A 17081-nucleotide genomic window follows, 5' to 3' on the forward strand; every position below is an offset into this window, starting at 1 on the left:
CAGTTTTACTTGAAAACATTAATTTTGAAAAAAAAAAAAAAAACTACAAAAACTGAGGTTTTTGTAGAGGGAAAACCAAAACGATACATCAGAAGAGGACCACGGGGAAACGGGCTGGTGGGAAGAATAGGCTGATCTGACCAAGAGCTGACTGGGCTTTGTACAAGTTGCCGGGTCTTTATAAAAACGGATATCTCCCCCACATCGTCTTTTTCAGAAAAGTTTTCATGCACAAAAACCCGCACAAACACACCACTGAGTGTGGTGCCAAAACACATTGGGTCTGTAGCGAAGCTGGCGTGGGGGCAGAGGGTGCTGCCTGGGCCCACGGTTATGAAGGGGCCCACGCTGCCCATCGCCAGACTGATGCCGAATAAAACAAAAGTAAAGTTGAATAGTCGGTGTCTTAAGGCTGGTTTACACGACAGCACAATTAAACCCAGTTTTTCCCTGATCTTCTCTTTCCAACAGGCCCCGTCTATCTTAAGAGATATTCCTGTCGTGTGTTAAGAGTAATCGGGACCGCTCCAACCTGAAATCGGGGATATTCAACGTGTTGGATTGTCTCGGCCCGGTGTTCCCCGAGGACAAACGAGCACACACTGTTGAATGTGGCTTGTAGCCAATGAAAATGCGAGGTGAGGGAAACCCCGACAGGAAAAAAAAAAAAAAAAAAAAAAAACAGCTCACCTCCATATCACAGCGCAGTAAACGTAGCGCCCCCCAACCCCCGTCGCCCCCCGTCATCCCCCTGTCGTGCCGTCTCCACTCCTTTAACTAACGCCTTTTTGTTTTTGTTGTGTTTCTTCTCTGTTAAAATTAGTCCACAAACTATCGCCGTTATTCTTCCTCCTTGTCCAAGTTTATTTAGTCTGAACTCACGTTTGATCTCGAGAGGTTTTGCATGATTTCCCGCCTGACATCTGACTGATCCTGAGTGAAATCTGTTTGTGTGTGGTGTGTTTTGCTTGCCGTCTGACTGGACCCCCACGATAATTGTCCAAGTTAAACATTGATTAGACACATATTGTAAGCCAGTTGTCCTCAATCCCGGTCCTTGAGGGCCGGTGTCCCTGTAACTTTTACATGTGTCCCTGATCCAACAAACCTGACTTACCTCCCCAGGGTGCATTCAAGTTCTCTAGAGTCTTTCTAATGACCTCATTATTTGACTCAGGTAGAAGCAGAGTAACAAATAAAAGTTGCAGGACACCGGCCCTCCAGGACCGGGATTGAGGACCACTGTTGTAAGCCGTCAATCACAACACCAACGTAAAAATCAGCGCTTCTATGACACCATTAGTTTTTTCCTCCACAGCAGTGTCAAGTCTATAAAAATGGGTGCAAATGTGACGTCAGCGGGCGCGTTATTTGTCGTAGATTGTGACACACAGGACCTTAAAACTCTGTTTTGCCTTATACACATGCAATGACAAAAACTGGGCTTACAGAACTCTCTACTTTGGCCGGGTTTTTTTTTAGAAACAATTGTTTTTAGTGATGGAATATGGAGTTTTTGTGTGGCTGAAAGACCAAATTGCATGAAGAGGTATTAGTTTTCCCAGAGATCTGGCGTGTGGACTACGTCTTTTTTCTCATTCACAGACAACCTTCCTCGGTTTCTGTCAGAAATACGGATCGAGTCTATTTGTGACAGATGACGGTGTGAAATATGTCAGTTTCTAAAAACCAAACGAGCGACACAAGTGTTCAGACGCAGAAAGTGTAAAGCGGATAAGGTATTAATTCAAAATAAAAGAGGAAGAGGGGCGGGTCTGTCTGGATGCATAAACGGACCCAGTTTCAATTGCTGCGCGGCACATTTTGCGATGAAAAGACGAAGCGCACAAGGAATGTAGTGAGCGTGAAGCCAGCTTTACAGAGACATGTTAATTGGAGAGTTTATTACTGAACAAGGAACAAATGGCGGGTTAAAAACTGGTTGAAGCGGAGAGGGAGAGCAAGTAACTGGAATCAAACAGGAACACCAAAATAAAGCTGAACACAAACCCAAAGTCACAAAGTTCACGACGCTGTTGGGAAACCCCCCGTCATTGCATGAACTCTCTTGACAGTCCTCAAGTTGGTGCTCCTGTCTGCTCCTATGAGGAATCCCGTGCATCTAGGGTTGGCTGAATGCTACAGGCAACTGGATAATATTCGTCATCTTTATCCATTCCAGTCATGTTTACATTTCGCCTGCCTTTCTCTCAGACGAGCAAATACCCTCAGGGTAGCGTAAACCGTGTACCTTATTGCAGTTTAAAAAAAAAAAAAAGCTGACATTGGGTTTGGTTTCGTCCAACTTTCTTTCCTCGTTGACACTGTAGCTCAGGGTTGCCAAACAACTATCCAGCAAATGTAAGATGTGTCCCTTCTCCAACACATCTGAATAAAATGAATGGCTCATTATCAGGCGCTACAGAGCAGAATGACACGCTGATGAGGCAATTTTAGATTCATCAGACGGGATGAATCTAAAAGTTGCAGGATAGTAACCCTTGAGGACTGGAGTTGGGCGCACCTGCTATGGCTCAATAAGATACCCTGAAGTTCCCAAACAGCAGACTGTAGGGAGTTTTCGGTGCTGCTTTTTAAAGCTGCGGGGACTCAAAGAGAATGCTATATTAAAATGTTCGACTATATGAAAAGAATTTTAAACAGTGCGGATATTTGGCTGGAGGAAAAATAACAGCTATGGGTGAAGCATCTTTGCTGTGAGTCAATGTTTGCACATTCATTTATGTGTGATTAATCCTGGTCTTTGCCTCTGATGGCCGTCCATGTGTATCTGCAGGATTTGAAATCAAATGACAAAACACTGATGTCGATACTCGCTCTGCCACCTGTTTCACCGAGACGCTCTGTGACTTGGCAACAGCACAATGAGTGTGGGCACTCCCTGTTACCAGGGCGCTGGACGGCAGCTCGCCACTTCCTGTTTCGTGTAGTGAAACAGGTCAAAGCGCCGCGCCGCTGTGAGTTCCTAGCACCATCTAATGAGGACAATAACAGCAGCACCCCCACTTAGTGGGTCTGAGTCATCTCATGAGCCATTCAGGTGCATCCCAACATGAAGCAGTGACTAAGAAATAGCTAATAGGGGGTCCCACTGGAACATTTTAAAGGAAAAAAAAAAAAAAAAAAAAAAGGCACGAGCATCATCCATCCAACCCACCCACCACAGGTCCATGATGCAGAAACGACAGTAGGGAGGAAGAGCAATAAACCATGACTTTTTGAATGTGGATGAGGGTCTGAGTCATCCGTTTATTTTATTAACATCACACAAAACCAGAAAAGAGAGACACACGCAGAGAGAAAACACTCTTCATTTCCGACCCCCACCCCCCCTCACCACCACTCCTCCTTCCCCCATGTCATTAGGTTGTGTCTCTAATTTAGCTGCTTGCTTCACTTCACAGACAGCTCCTGTTCAAAATAGCTACAGGCCACCTGACGGCGGAGCTGCCTTCCCATTGGCAGAGTCACGACAGGGACCTCAGCAGTGTCATAGTAACCATCGGTGCAGCTTGTTGCAGGCGGCCAACGAGCGAGTCAGGGCTACATGAGCGGTGAGAAAACGAGGGCCAGCATGTAGGAATCGATTGTAAACAAATTGAAAAGGTGGATAATTGACATGAAAGGCGTAGAGAAGGCCAGGGTGTTCCGAATGTTTCCGCTTTAAAACGACAAAAGCAGGAGCACAGACTTGGGATTTTTATAATTTCCCATTACCGTACACTGGTTAGGCATAATGACAATTCATGACGATATCACTTTATGGATTTATGAACTATATTGTTAAAAGTCTGCAGTACCTGTTATGCATTTTACTGTGATGATGTAGAAATGGACAAGCAGGCAATCTTTGGTTAGATTAAAAAGGCAGAACCTTTTGATTTCTCAGTCTGAGAGTAAATAAGACAACACTTGTCCTTGTTTTAGGTCAGTCGGGATTACCCAAAATAATTTCTATTTATTAAATGCCAGAACAGTGACATGTGTTTTAAATTCTTTTATTTATTTTTGTGGATCTAGTGGCCTTTATTTGACAGTAGGCGGACAGGAAATGGGGTTGAAAGAGGGGGGGGGGGGGGGGGGAAGACATGCAGCAAAGGTCCGTGGGCTGGGACTCAGACATGGGACAGCCACGTGAAGACCGAGTCCTCTGATCATGGGTCACATGCTCTACCCCCGCACCACCACCGTACACTTTAAATTTCTTATTAACTAAGATTACTAGGTCAATGTGTTTTGGTGAGAAGTGCACATAATAAACCCAGAACATATGTAAAACACCTTGTAAAGATGCTGGCTGGAGCTGGTAAGAGAGAAAGAGAAAGGAAAGTGAAACAATTCCTGTATCTGAGCTGGAAGAAAGAAAATGCTTCAAAAGACAGATTACTAAACTTAAATTTTTGTGCCGTTCTGCTATGAAATTGAAATTCGCTACAATTGGTCAAGGAACCACCCTTTCTCAGGACCTGACCTGGGGTCTCATTTGTAAAACATTGGGTGGAATCCCATCCTTAAAGCGTATGTACGCCAAGAAAAAGAAAATGGCGTACACCCAAAAAATACTCAGATTTATAAAACCATACGCACGCACACAGGCACGCAATTTCTCTTTATAGATCACAGCTGTACCTGAATGTTTGCGCTTTAGGTAGCGCCTCATGTTCAGGCCTCAACATGTCCAGATTCAACCATAAATGGTCAATGAGCTCAGATCAACATTCATAGGAGGGAGGTTGACCCGGAGGAATGAGAGGTTTCCCCCGCGATTATAAAGACCACCATCCCTCCAAAAAATAAGTAAATAAAAATAAACAATGTAAAAAGATTTTCAGGCAGCTGATGGTCGCTGACTGCTGCACAGCGTTGAGCGGTACGTGGACTTCTCTGGAGGGCCTGGAGAGCTGTATATAGTATAGTCACGTTCTCCTATAGGTTATAGCAGAATGAAATGCTCAGAGTATAAAGCGGTATATTGGCCAGTCATCATCATTGGGCAGGAGATATTTTATCCCTAAAACCGCATTTCCTCCCAATTCTTCCAACAGTGCCAATGCATCCACCGTTCAGCTTTATTCATGAGTATATTTGACCATTTACAGCAATGAAAGTGACCACAATGATTTCTTAATCCATTGCATATGTCACCCCGGTGATCATCGGGTAGAGGGTGTGATGGTGGAAAACCCCGGCTGATCAAATGTTGTGCTGACTTTTATTTAAGACTTAAGTTGGCTTGTTTGCATTTTTTTAATCTATTTGAAAGGTCTTTTGGTATAGTTATGTGTCACCAGCGTAAACATGAATGACGCTGTGGTTTTGAATGCTTATGATAAAGTTGATCCATGATTAAACTCTGATATGGAGTGAAAGTGAACGTCTGAGAGGAATCATGATGCAGTTTGGCTGCAACTCATGACTTTACCATCTGCGTCAGCAAATTTCCCCCGTCTCCAAAATGAGCGTACGCTTGGGCCAGACTTGCCATTAGGACCGCACATTTTCCCTGTCAGGTTTTTTGTTATAGAGCCCAACTTTTGCGTGGAAAGTGCCGTACACAAGTTTTCAGGCCCCATTTTGTGCGTACGCAAAGCTTTATAAATGAGACCCCGTTGTTTTACAGATAGACACCGTTTGAAAAGTAGCCTCAGCAGAGACTGTACTTCCTGCAGCAACTCAGGAAGCACAACTTTCTACAGGAGCTGCTGGTCATCATCTACACTATTATTCAGTCTGACCTGTGCACATACATCACTATGTGGTTTGGCTCATCCACAAAACACCACAGGTCCGAATTACAGGGGACAATCAGGTCTGCAGAGAAGATCCCTCCATCTGGGCTTGTACAGGTCTAGGGTCAGGAAAGGGCAGCTAACATCTCTGCAGGTCCCACACATCCTCGACACAAACTCGCAAGACTATTTACAGAAACCAACCATTGCAGAGACAGTTTTCTTTTCCCTGAAGCTGTCTCTCTGATGAACACTTAACGGTCAGAGTGAATGAAACCAAAGGTCTAATAAAGTCAAATTCCTTGTTGCTGTATGCAAAATAAAGCTAATTCTTTCTACAGTTGGAGAAAGAACAAGGACGACTGCAAAGTCTGAGAACACCATCCCAACAGTGAAGTACGAGGGTGGTGGCATTATTTTATATGGAGGAGGGACTAGTGAACTTTACAAGAGGTATGGTGTCATCAGGACACCATACCTTCAAGTAACATCTTAAAATGTTCGGAAGTTAAAGCTAGTCAACAAATTAGTGTTTAAAATTGACAATGACCCTAAACATACCACCAAAATAGTTCCAAAGTGGATTAAGGACAACAAAGTTTTGAAGTGGCTTAAAATAAAAATGTAAACTCAGTCTTACAGACATTTTTTAGACAAAAAGGTGTAAACAATCGGGGGGGGGGGGGGCTAATATGCTGACCCAGTTCTGTCAGGAGGAACGGGCCAAGATTCCAGCAAGCTATTGTGAGAACCTTGAGGAAGGAAACCCAAAACATTTTACCTTTCTTCATTTATATATATTTTCTTCATTTTCAGTGGGAACAGTTTGGGGCAAGTTTGAAATCACGGCTGGGTTTTGGGACGCCATGATTTGTCTGTGACATCGCTCACATTTTCGGGTGTTTTACTGAGAGTATTACACCGTCTACTACGAACGTCCATCATTTCTTCACTCATTAAAGCTACCAAATATGATTGTTCACTGAGAAACACTTAATGAAGTTGGGAAACGAGAGCCACAGAATGGAGGAGGGTAATGAACCAACGAGAGAGGCCAGGATGGGAACTGATGAGCGGCTCAGAAAAACGAAGGGGGCTCAAAAGAGTCCCCCCCCCACCCAACTCCACAACCAATGGGGGATCTGAGTGGACACATAGTTTTCTGAAGCTGCGACGCAAAGGAAGAAGATTATAGTGACTTGGCATTAATGGTGTGATGGTATGGTAATCATTCATTCTTTTGTTTTATCATCTTAAACAAATTCTCAACTGTGCCGTTCCGTAATAGTGCCAAAGAAACAGGGCAGAGTTCAAAGATTTTAATCTGTTACTGCCACGGGGCAACAGGAACATCGCAGCAGGTGTTGAAAGAATCCACACTGTATGACTAAGAGGTGATTACCATCAGAGAGCTAACACGTACTGCGAACCCCTTACCCTGATAATTAAACAGATAAAAATATCTTCACACTTATCACGCTGGATGATGTGATAATGAATAAAAAAAAGAGGAACAGTGAGAACATCGAATATCCGTTTCTTGCTTTATCTCTGAGATGTATCACACAATTCAGAGAAGAAGAGGAATACGACGTCTCCTGCCAAACGAATTGAGACAGCAACACCACTCCTCAGCCCTGCCGCTCTAACTTCAGAAATAGAGTAAAATTGGCTCAGTCAGGACACAATGTGGTGGAGAAAGACAGATTAAAAGGAGAAGAAAGGGAAGGGGAGTCCCAGCGGACGGCCATGTGTGCAAAGGGCAGAATCCCAGCTGGATCGCTAAGCTGGTCGCTGCAAACGGCCTTTTCTCCCCGTCTTCGTCACATCATGGCAACCAGCTGGACGGCGTGGAAATGACTAGAAAGATGAGTCAGGGATGGACTCGACTGAACCGAAATCCCCCCGTCACTGTAGAAAATCTAACACAAGCCGCCCTCTGTCATTTTATGGTCTGTAAAAGACACCATCATGCAGAAACTCAATCATGGTTTAGATCAGGTTTTAGGGTATAAAACGAGTTTACTCAAAGGCTTTTACTTTGAAACACCATACATCTTCTATGGCTTTTCCAGTACTAGTCTTTATTTAGTCCCAAAATATGTTCAAATTGGACTTTTCTACTGTATAGATTCCGTCCAAAATATAGTGTTAACAGTAATGGTAAAATTCATAAGAATCATCTGATCAACTCTCACTGTCCTTCAATCACAATTACAGGGCTGCGAAAATGTGTTCACCCCTCTTGCTTTGTTGTAATAAATTCTCCCCTAAATTTTTTTTTACTTTAGACAAAGATAGCCCGAGTACATACAAAATGCATTTTTAAATATTGATAATTCTGATAACAAGGGAGGGGGGAAAAAACTGCCCAAACCAACCTGACTTAATGTAAAAAAGAAGAAATAAGCGGTGATTGTTATCCATACATCCAGAGCATGAGTTGCTAGATGAAGTAGCTCAGACCATCTCAAAAAGCAACACACCATGCTTTGATTTAAAGAAATTCAAGAACTGATGGGAAAGTAATTCATTGACTTCTATCCGTCTGGAAAGGGTTGCAAAGCCATTTCTAAGGCTGTTGGGACCCCAGCAGACCGCAAGTGGAAACCATTATCCACTAATGGAGAAAACACTGAACAGTGGCGAACCATCACAGGATTCATCAGTCTAGCAAAAATCACTACAAGACAGTATCAACAACTCATGTAGGAGGTCAAAAAGAAGAATAATAAAACATGTAAAGTAGTAGCCTCAGCTAAGGTCAGTGTTCATGATTCAAAAATAAGAAAGAGAACAGGCAAAAATGGCCTCCATGGGAGAGTTAGTGTTGTGTTCAACTGATGTGATTCTTTTCTCATCTCACTGTAGAGTAATTTTACCTTTGAGTATTAATAAAGTCACCTGAACCTAAAAACTGAGAAACCATTTCAGAGAAAGAACATCATTCCAAGAGCCAAACGTGGCGGTGGGAGTGTAATAAACCATACATTTTGTTTTCTACCAGGAAGTCCTGAAGGAGAACCCATCAGTTTGTGATCTTAAGCTCAAGTTCACAATCCAAACTCAAACTCTGAAACCTTTAAGGTGGCAAATCTTTTTTACAAAATAAAACTTGAACTTCAACGTTTTTGTGGACATCTTTTCAGGCTTAGCTTTTCAACTCAAAGGGCGGTTTAGTTCAAAGGCAAAATTGTGTTTTCTACTGATGAAAATGTGCTGGCTCCTGTCTCTTGCCCAGTATTTATTATTTTATTATGGTCAGTAGCTGGGAGTGTAATTTATTCGCAAACTAGTGGACTTCCTGGTCTAAAACCTGCTGTAAGAAGCACCAAAAGGCAGGATTAAGGTGTCTTTGACGGAGACCAACTTGTGCTAGCCATCTAGCTGTTTCAGAACTTGAGGGATGCTCGCTGGCTTCAGAGGTCAGAGACTTTCAAAAGGAAAGAAACCCAGGAATACCACATTGGCGGGGAAGGATGTCCAATCCAGTCCAAAAAAAATCCAACAGCCACTGCAGCTCAAATGGCAGAATGGTATTGGTTCTGATAGAAAGGTGTCAGAAAACACCAGGCATCACTGGCATGTGGGAGCCCAAGCTGCCCATTGTGAGCAGAAGGCCTTTTGCTTTTACGTCGAGTGGATCTTTGCCTGGTGTGTGCTGAACATGAGGGAGACACACGGGTTCAGGGTGGCACATTGCTGGTTCAGGACAATCAGAGGTTTTGGGCCACATTCTGCTAGAAGACTTGTCGCCTGATGCCTAAACATTGTTTCTAGAGATGTAAATCTACGTTTTAAAACCAAGACACCATTAATTAAATGTCACAGAAAGCGTTATTATAACTATAATTATATTAGGGATGTTTGTTGCTTTTCTCTACATAAGAATTACATAATTAAATATTCTTTTGTTTTAATTTTTTGTGTAAAAAACATTAAAATAAAGCTGTTGTACTATTAAAATGTGAGAATCTAATAAAGGCCTATGCCTGTTCAGGGCAATAACACACAAACGAAAAAATTTATAGTAATAGTCGCTTTGAATCAAACAAAAAATGTATAAATCGTGTACATGTCCCTAACCTTAATCTGATTTTTACAACAATTAACAATTAAAGTGCTTCAAAGCACAAGTTATGTTTAAGACTATGTTTACAGACAGAAAAAGGAGAACATTTTCAGTTTTGATGTATTTGAAAAAAGGGAGAAAATATATATTTTTTCCATATGATTTATCATTTATCAGTCAGAAGCAACAATTCTAATTTAAAATTGTCATGTTATGTTGTATTTTGAAAATTATTACTACATTACATTCACTGTCTTTCACCACACTGTAAACTTGGCCGAAGGAGCAAAACCAGCTAAGCTGTTGGCCAGACCTCTCAAATTCTTCAAATGCCACTCAAATTAAGCATCCACTGAATAGGACTAACAAACAGGCCTGATCCATGCAGGCCCCACTTGGAAACCCCCAAACTTTAATAAAAAAAATTAAAAAAATCTGCCACTGACAGCTTGGTAGCATGCAGACACTTTCAGATCTACCGGATTCAGTACATCGATGAACCTAGTCAGTATCAGACAACTGGTCATAATGTAATGGCTAATCAATTTTAAAAGTTGAACTCTTCTGAATATTAAACAATAATTAGTACATTTCTGCAGCAATCCATTAAATTAAAACAATCTTTATTTGATTTTGCCAAACAAACAACAAATATGGTAACTCTTTCTGGGAACCAGCTTCTCAGATGTGACTATTTTAGGGTTTATGACAGAAATGAAGCTACAAGTCTGAGCTTGCCACTTTTAGCACTGAAACTTTTTAAATATATTGCTTGGAACATATAACACATTATGTGATAGCAAATAAAAACTCTAGGTTGTGTCTTAAATGCATATATCCTCCATTTCTAACTCCAAGAGTTACACAGTAAAAGCTCAATCAGCAACAGGTGGATACTGAAATGCATAAAAGGTTGAATAGCTCGAAGTTCCAAACAAGCATATTGAACCTGGGTCTGTGAGTAAACGACGGGGGGGGGACAGCAGTGAGAGAAGCCCCCTGAAATGGCGACAGGGCTGGGAAGGCTGGTGTACCGGCCCAGCCACCGGGACTGGAGGTCTAATTAAAAACACAGCGCCTTTTGAGCAGCTGTGGCCCGGCCCAAAATGGAATCGCTGGGTACAGTCGGAAGAGGGGGAGCAAAGACCGACACGAGCCCGGATGGGACTGAAAGATCTGCTTGAGCTGTCAAATGTAAATGGTACTGTATCCAGTGAACTTTAAAAAAAAAACCCCGTCCTTTCACACGCTAAAGCTCACAGGGCTACCGGCTTGTGTAACACGCCTCCATTTCAGTCTGATGTGGCCAAACATGCACGGCCCGTAAATTTATCCGGATACTTCTTACCATTACGGGCCTTGGAATCCTCTCGGTCCTCTCCATACCTCGTTTGCCACGCTCGCCGCACCCCGGCAAACCAAGGGGACAACGCCAGAGTCCACTCTGCTGGAGTGTGCGCGCGTCCGTGAGATGCCTCTATGTTAGTTTAACAAGTGCATGAGTGTGTCTGTGTGTGTGTGTGTGTGTGTGTGCATATGATAAAGGAGGCAGCCAGAGAAGTGTTTGAAAGTAAGAGAGAGCACGCTTAACCTCCAGTCCCTGTCATACATGGACGCGCACATGCCCACCTCCCACCACCACAACCCCCCCCTAGGAGCGCGTACAGAGCCCAGGCTGGCTATAGGGGCAGGATGAGGGGGGGTCGGGTTTCAGGACTTGTGCTACATTTGCAATCTGGGTAAATATATTTAGCCCTGGCAGGGCAGAAACAGAGACGCGGACACACCGAGACCCACAAGGAGGTTTGGTATGCAGTCGTCAGCCGTTCAGTGGCCCAGCTGACCGGAGAGGGAGAGAAAACTGGGCAGTGGCATGGAACCCACATCCCCTTGCTTCCATTTTTTTTTTTTTTTACTCCATTACTGCACCTCTCCTCCAGCGTCATTCTTTCCAGCCTCTCCTTTTGTCCCTTTGTGTGTCTTCTGAAAAAAGATCTCTTTTACATCTCTGCCTGTCTTCATTGGGGATGAAGACAGGCAGAGATGTGCGACAGGGGGATTCAGTGCTGCAGCAGCAAACTGTACACATGAAGCTCAGTTTCCTAGTTCAAAGCGACTGACACTTCATGATTTGAGCCCTTGAAGTAAATTTTAGCAGTCACAGATGCACAGAAATTGCTTAAATTTGACTTTATCAGTTGAATGCTATCAAATCATATTGCTTAGGGACAAAAAAGTACAACAATCCAATAAATCATTTCTCAAATAAATATCCTTATATTAAATAATAGATAGATAGATAGATAGATAGATAGATAGATAGATAGATAGATAGATAGATAGATAGATAGATAGATAGATAGATAGATAGATAGATAGATAGATAGATAGATAGATAGATAGATAGATAGATAGATAGATAGATAGATAGATAGATAGATAGATAGATAGATAGATAGATAGATAGATAGATAGATAGATAGATAGATAGATAGATAGAGGAACTTGTTGCCCTCAATACTAAAAAAGAATTGACTCTGTCCACAAGAGGGCAACCTCTGACCCAGTGGAGGGAGGTTTCTTACTCCTTAATCTGACATTTTCTACCCATTCATTTATAGGACAACAAAAAATAAAATAAAAAAATAAAGATACAGTAAGGGATACAAATGTGAGACGGAGTTCATCAAATATAAAGTACAGTCCAGCATATAGTTGTATGATGTTTAAAATGATCTAATAGAAATGTTCTATACTGCAGAATCTCATTCTACCTTTCCCTATGCATATAAAAGAATATTATCTATGCATGTTTCTAATTAAGACGAAAAACAATATCCTTTCCATCACCTAAATTACATCTCATACATCTTCGTCTGATTTGCATTTTCAGCCTCTCGAGGGGAGATGACAGAAATCCGAGCGACTACGTGTTTGTACGCAGATTTCAAACATTAGCTTCAACCTGTTCTTCCAGTGAGGACCTCTGCGAAGTTGCTGGACAGTTCATCTCTTTTCAGTGCGTAATAAATTGTAATTTACCCTTCAGTTTTATGCTGCATCATGATCATTTAACGAGTCTGTGTCTGTGTGTTGTGCTGTAAAGTCAAACATGAAATTGCTTTTTTTTGTTTGGTTTTGTTTCATTGACAGCCTCCCCGGTCTCAGTCTGAGCAACAGGAAGCACACTGCAGCAGCAGAGAACCTGGTCATTTTTATTTATTTATTTTTTGCGCACCTACAGGCAAGAGTGTGCATTTGTTGAACTTGACACACAAACTTACAAGAAGTGAGCACGCAGGCCGCGCCCCTCAGCCCACCCTCGGCAGAGGGAGAAAGAAAATGAAGAAAGAAAGAAAGAAACACACAAGCGGGGCGCGAAAAAACACGCAAACACCAACCCGTGGAAAACATCCTCTGCTTCGTCTCTCCATCCCACCGTCGCTCGCGCACAGGGGGAGATTCAGCAACCCGGTTGCCATAGGAACCAGGCCGAGTGTACCAGCCGTTGGTTGATTGTGGCTCCGGCGCGTTTGTGTGTACGCGGGGAGCGAGTGTGCGCTTGCGTGGGCGTGTGTGAGACTGTAAAGCCTATACGGGGCTATGCTTTCAGTTGTTATGCGAGGCTATATTTACAAAATCCTATATGTTGCCTGAAAGGGTGTTTTTTTTCCCCCTGCCAGTTTTGACCTTATCTGAGCGAATGTCTGTGCGTTTAGGACCTCCAGTTACAGTCTAAAATTGCAGTGTCAGAATAACGTTCAGAAGGCCACGCAGCAACAGGAGACGAGGTGGAAAATAAGTCTTCTAAAAGATAATGTGCCGCTTACACGCTGAGAGATGCAATAAATACTATCTGCTGCCGGGCTGCGGAGCACGTGGGTCTTCTCTGCTCCGAGTTAATGAAGGACAAGGCGGTGGGAAGGGCAATGTGTGCAGGCGAGAACGCTGCTAACCTTTAGAAACCACGGGAGGCTTCAGCTCCCTGTGTTCCCCGACAGTGGTGGGATTTTTTTTTTCTTTCTTTTTAAAGCAGCACCAAACCAAACAGTTAAATGTCATACAGGGTGGCTCTTTAAGCTATAACACCACACGGCTTTCAGAAATGTCATGTCCAGACATGGGAAAAAAAAAAAGAAAAAAAAAGCTGCACTGGTCACGATGAGTGTATGAACCGGGACGCCCGCATGCCGGGTTGGGATCAAGCGCTGAAGTGATCGTTCCGGATCAAGTCCACCATCCACCATCCAGAGCATCTCTGCTCTGACTGAGCTGAAACTTAGGCTACGTTCACACTGCAGGTCTTGATGCTCAATTCAGATTTTTTTTGAGAAATCTGATTTTTTTTGCGTGGTCGTTCACATTTCCAAATTTATGCAACTTGTATGTGATCTCCTGTGTGAACTGAACGCGTTCAACCTAAGTGTCCCGCATGCGCACTCGAGGACGCGATGACATCACACGTAGCAAGCGTCCTCAGTGTTTGCGGAAGTAAACATGGATTATAATGCTGGCACGCATTTTGTAGTCATTAATTTATTTTCTAACCGGAGCTTTCCCTCCATTGACTGTCTTTCTTCCAGCTTCTGCATAGCAGGACGCAGAATAGTGACGTTTGTCGAGTATCGGTGACGTACAGGTCGGATAAATGCGACCCGGCCATACAGACACAAGTCGCATTTGAAAAGATCAGATACGTATCGGATTCAGGACCACATACCCAAGTGGCCTGGGTCGCATTTGAAAAAATCCAATCTGTGTTGTTCAAACTGTCATGAAAAGATCAGATCCAGGTCGCATATGGGCAAAAAAAATCGGAATTGGGTCACTTCAGGCAGCAGTGTGAACGTAGCTTTAGCCGCACGTTAACAAAGCCATCTCCATGTCTATTGCTCCCAGTTAAAGATACAGGTTAAGGAAGGAAGAGGTCTTTCATTCAAAGAAAATAATATTATCTAAATACCAGGCATTCTAGGATGAAAACCATGTTGGTAAAAGCAGAAAAAAGAAAATGCCAACAGTGCAGATACAATCTTCTCTCCGGGGAGTCGTACATTATATCATTGTAATAGTCTCAAAAGTCAGTTTACCTTTGAAGAACTTTTTTTTTTGTTTCGAGTTAATGCTTTGGAAACTAGCCTACTCGATTTTAATGTCAGGCCAGAAGCTTTGTAACAAGCAAGATAATTACAGTGGTTGTCTGTACACAGACGTTTGCTGAAATCTGCATTGGTTCTTCGTCCTTCCTTAAGCCTCCCAAAAGAGTCATTGTGGAGAAAAGGGTGAGGATGAGCTTCTACTAGATGATATTTTAATCTAAACTAGGAAAATCTCCAAATGAGCGTGAAATACTTCCTACATGGCTATTGTTCTCAGATGGAAAAAAAGTAAGAACGCCTCTCCTGGGCTGAGGTGAGCTTCTGCCTCAAGCGAAGAAGTCAAAGTAACTCAACTTCCAATAAATTGTTTATGCATGAAAATGTTCTTTGCAGTCAGGTGAGGAAAAAAAACTATACCTTGTTCATGAGAGATGGCAGAATGGAGCTGGAGACGGACAGATGGACGTTGACTTGGTCTAAGATAAAGTTAGTCCGCGATTACAAAGTTTCCCCTGAGCCAAAAGGCAAGAGAAAGGAGCCTGAATTAAATGTCCTTCAAAGGGGGCGGCTTAGATTTTCCAGTAGGAGGTTGGCTCCTCATAACCACTATTGAACATCTTTCTCATGGATAAACCTTTCATACACAAGCGCACTCTCACCAACAACTACAGGTGCTTGATTTCAAGTACTTACAGATGCACTTCCATACAGAAAACCCCTATTATTATCTTCTCCTGTCACTTTATGCATGTCGTATTGATTAATACCGTATATTATTCAGTGATGGTATCAAGGCTTTGGTTGATTGTATCTTAAATACTTTATCTGCTGGTTGTGCTGTTCTTTTTATATCTCTCTTTGCAGGTGAAGAAGCAGACTGACGATGTTGTATCGTTCTCTCCCTTTTTTGTCCTCTTCCTTTCACCTTTTCTCCTTTTTTTTCTCTTCTATCTTCTTTTTTTAGTGTCCATATAACATTAAATATTCCCTGCATAAATTATAATAAAGCTCCTTGCATGTATAAATGAAGCAGAGCACTACGGCGAAAGCTTGTGAAGGTAAAATCTGTTGGGCTCTCTTGGGCGACTGTGTCTTGATGGGCTGAGTAGTCACCTGGCAATCAGAAGGTTGTGGGTTTGATTCCAGCTTCCCCTTGCCACATGCCGATGTGCCCCTGGGCAAGGCACTTAACCCCAAGTTGTGTCTTGGTGTATGAATGTGTGCGTGTTTGTTAACATGGATGTTTTCGGGGTATGTTCTACAAAAGGAGGACCACTAAAAATAGGATTTTGGTGGGACTTTATGTGCTAGAGCTGCAGAACATTTAACAAAAAACACTTCATATTCCAATACTATTGCTCATTATTACAATAACAATATATGTTTTTCTAATTTTTCACTGTCTTCAACACTCTCCCTAAGCTTTCTAATCTTAGTCATGAAGATCTAAACAAGTTCATTCCAGACAAATAGCTAAATATTACCCAAAAGCCAAGTTTGAATGCATGGCACCTGAATTACTGCAACCTACCAGATATTGCTTCCAAGCAGCGATCCGTGCACTCAGTGTGTTCACATCACACACCGATATTAAGATGATGATTGTGATTGCACATATAAGTCGTGCCTGACCGGAAACACCTGAACTTATATCTCCCGGTCTGTTTAAACCGTTTTCTGGCTCTGGTTTTTGTTTTTTGTTTAATTTCTATCTGGTTGGGTCTGTTACTTTGCTTCAAACACAACCAGACTTCCACATTCAAGCTGCACATGGCTGGTTTACTGATGCTCACATGCCATTCTCAGTTATTTAGGCAAAATTTAAGTTCAATTTCGTGAATAAAAAAACTTTAATTGCCTGTTAAACTTTTGTGTTTTCCCCATGAATTGGGTAACAAAACGCCAAAAGTCCTCCATGATAGCTACTAACCATGAGAATCGTAGACATTCCCGGTCAAGATCCTCTGGTCTTTTCCTGTTTCAATTCAGTCATTTTGGATCCGATACATAGCTAACAAAGTGTTCCTATATTGTTTGCTTATGCATTGTCTATAAGTATTTACATTATGGTTCATTGGGATTTTTTTTGCAATTTCAGTGAAAACATAAATTTTATTCAAGCTACCAAATGCAAAACTTGAGCTACGGCTTGTTTAGAGA

General features: G+C 42.4%; 1 protein-coding gene across 3 annotated transcripts in view; it reads right to left on the reverse strand.

The window, feature by feature from the left end:
• Positions 1-17081, reverse strand: part of cacnb1 (calcium channel, voltage-dependent, beta 1 subunit) — a 54912-nt gene that overhangs the window by 27069 nt on the left and 10762 nt on the right. The gene's annotated exons all lie outside the window — the stretch shown is intronic.

The sequence above is a fragment of the Fundulus heteroclitus genome, chromosome 16, assembly GCF_011125445.2.
Source record: "Fundulus heteroclitus isolate FHET01 chromosome 16, MU-UCD_Fhet_4.1, whole genome shotgun sequence".
NCBI classification, from domain to species: domain Eukaryota; kingdom Metazoa; phylum Chordata; class Actinopteri; order Cyprinodontiformes; family Fundulidae; genus Fundulus; species Fundulus heteroclitus.